The following is a 3,292-nucleotide window of genomic DNA, read 5'->3' as shown; positions in this document are numbered from 1 at the left end:
TTGACTGCAGCTTCCATGAGTTTTGATGGTCGATATGCACAAAATTAACTCTTAGACAATTTCAATCTTCTCCATTTATCATGATGTTATTTACTGATTCAGTTGTGATGATTTTTGTGTTCTTTACGTTGAGATGCAATCCATACTGAAGGCTGTGGTCTTTGGTTTTCATCAGAATTTTAAGTCCTCTTCACTTTCATAAAGCAAGGTTGTGTCCTCTGCATATTGCAGGAGTCTTTCTCCAATTTTGATGCCACATTCTTCTTTATATAATTCAGTTTCTTGGATTCTTGGCTTAGGATACAGATTGAGTAAGTATGGTGAGAGAATACAATACTGGAGCACACATCTTCTGATTTTAAATCATTATGTATCCCCTTGTTCTGTTCAAATGACTGGTTCTTGGTCCATGTACAGGTTTCTCATGAGCACAATTATGTATTCAAGAATACCCCTTCTTCACAATGTTGTTCATAGCTTGTCACACAGTCAAAAGCCTTTACATAGTTAATAAAGCACAAATAAACATTTTTGCGTGTGAGTGTTCGCTACTTTCAGCCAAGATCCATCCAATGTAAGCAGTGATATCCCTAGTTCCAAATCCTCTTCTGAATTGGACTTGAGTTTCTGGCAGTTCCAAGTGGATGTACAGTTGCAGTAATTTTAAAATTATTTTCAGCAAAAGTTTATTTGCATATCATACAAGTGATATTAGATGATTTTTACATTATGTTGGAATGGGCACAAATATGGATCTTTCCCAATCAGTTGGCCAGGTAGCTGTCTTCCAGATTTCTTGGCATAGATGAGCGAGTGCCTCCAGTACTTTGTCAGTTTGTTGAAAGACTTAAATTTGTATTCCATCAATTCCTAGAGTTATGTTTTTTTTGCCAATGCCTTCAGTGTATCTTGGACTTCTTACTTCAATACTATTTGTTCTTGGTCAAATGTTACCTCTTGAAATGGTTGAACATCTACCACTTCTTGTTGGTACAGTGATTCAAGGAATATTCAGAATACAGTATATTCTTTACTTTTGATTCTTTCAGAATCATTCAATGATTTGCCCATATTTCAAGTCAAGGCTTGAATTTTTTCTTCAGTTCTTTCAACTTGAGAAATGTTGAGCATGTTGTTCCTTTTTGGTTTTCTAATTCTAAGTTCTTAAACATTTCATCATATTTTATTTTGGCTTCTTGAGCTGTCCTTTGAAAATTTCTGTACAGTTCTTTGACTTCCTTGTTTCTTCAGTTCCCTTTAGTATCTCTACACTGCAAAGCAAGATTTAGAATCTTTCTGTCATCCAATTTAATATTTTATTTCTTTTGTTTCTTTTTAATGACCTCTTGGTTACTTCCTGTATGATGTTTTTGATGTCATCCCACAACTCTTATGATCTTCAGTCACTCTTGTTTAGTGCTTCGAGTCTGTTCTTGAGATAGTCTTTAAATTTAGGTGGGATATGTCTTAGGTCATATTTTGGCTCTCATGGACTTGTTTTAATTTTCATCTTCAGCCTGAACTTGCATATAAACAATTAATGGTGTGTTCTACATTCTGTCCCTAGCCTTGTTTTGGCTGATGATATTGAGTTTTTTCACTGTCTCCTTCCACAAATGTAGTCAATTTCATTCCTATATATTCTGTCTGATAAAGTACATGTTTATAGTAAACTTTTATGTTGTTTATAAAAGGTATTTGGGGGGCGGTGTTAGGAGTGGGGCTAAATACAATAGCAAGGTCCATGTCTTGTAGATATCTTACCCTTACTGCCACTGCCACCCCCCTACAGTTGCTGATACTTCTGATCTGCAATAGTCATGCTATCCAACACTGGTTGAAGAAGCTGGAAGAAGGGCCTTGCCATGTGTTGTTGATGTGAGAGATGAACAGCAGATCAATAATGCAGTGGAGAAAGCAGTCAAGAAATTTGGAGGAATTGATATTTTGGTGAATAATGCCAGTGCTATTAGCTTGACCAACACATTGGAAATACCTACAAAGAGAGTGGATTTGATGATGAATGTCAATACCAGAGGCACCTAACTTACATCTAAAGCATGTATTCCTTATTCGAAAAAGAGTAAAATTGTCATATCCTCAATCTCAGCCCTCCATTGAACTGAAATCCATTGTGGTTCAAACCACACTATGTGTATACCATTGCTAAGTATGGTATGTCTATGTGTGTAGTTGGAATGGCAGAAGAATTTAAAGGTGAAGTTGCAGTCAATGCATTATGGCCTAAAACAGCCATACACAGTGCAGCAGTGGGTATGCTGGGAGGCTTTGGTATTGAAAGCCAATGTAGAAAGTTGATATCATTGTAGATGCTGCATATTCCATTTTCAAAAAGTCAAAAAATTTTATTAGCAACTTTATTATTGATGAAAATATCTTAAAATAAGAAGGAATACAAATTTTTGATGTCTATGCAATTAAACCAGGTCATCCTTTATTACCAGATTTCTTCTTAGATGAACTACCAGTTGCATTACCATGAAAGAGGAATTGCAAGATGCTGTATCAGAAGGCAAGCAGGATCCACAATCCAAACCACGCTCTGGATCCATGGAAGAAACATTTAGAATTGTCAAGAAGTCTCTCAGTGACAACACTGTTAAAGCCACTCAGGCAGTCTACCTGTTTGAACTCTTAGGTAAAGATGGTGGAACATGGTTCCTTGAACTTAAGAGCAAAGGTGGAAATGTTGGCTAAGGAGAACCTGCTGATCAGGCAGATGTAGTGATGAGTATGTCTACTGGAGACTTGGTAAAAATGTTTTCTGGGAAACTAAAACCAACAATGGCATTCATGTCAGGAAAACTGAAGATTAAAGGCACCATGGCCTTAGCAATCAAATTCGAGAAGCTAATGAATCAGATGACTGCCAAACTGTGAAAGAAAGGAAACAAAAAAGTCAGCCACTAAATTCAACAAGTAAAAAGCTCAACTGGTTAAAATCTAACATTTGCTTTCTTCCCTGTTGTACTATAAGGATACTTGCATGTTTGTCTTGGGGAAAAAAAAAAGAATATCTATATCTATAAAACTTGAAATTATAATTAAAAGAGCTAGCCAGTCAAATATGAGCTTCATTAAGTAGAAGTCAAAGACATTTGGATATTTATGTTTTCTGAATTTTATTCACAGAGCCTCACACCTCATTCACCATTTTCTTGTAGGAAAACAAATGAACACTCACTTGGGTCAAGCAGTACATGATCTCTTTCATTTCCTTTCCATGTAAAAGGAAGGTAATCTGCTTCCAATTTTTAGTTTTGGTTTTTAC

The 3,292-nt window shown here is 35.9% G+C and overlaps 1 pseudogene; it reads left to right on the top strand.

Moving 5' to 3' along the window:
* Window positions 1-1,270: 1,270 nt before the first annotated feature.
* On the top strand, window positions 1,271-2,901 carry LOC102834623 (annotated as a pseudogene).
* The last annotated feature ends 391 nt before the right edge of the window (window positions 2,902-3,292 follow it).

Source organism: Chrysochloris asiatica, unplaced genomic scaffold (genome assembly GCF_000296735.1).
Source record: "Chrysochloris asiatica unplaced genomic scaffold, ChrAsi1.0 scaffold00180, whole genome shotgun sequence".
NCBI lineage: Eukaryota > Metazoa > Chordata > Mammalia > Afrosoricida > Chrysochloridae > Chrysochloris > Chrysochloris asiatica.
Note: the sequence above shows the minus strand (reverse complement) of the source record. Positions and strands in the feature narration are given on the sequence as shown.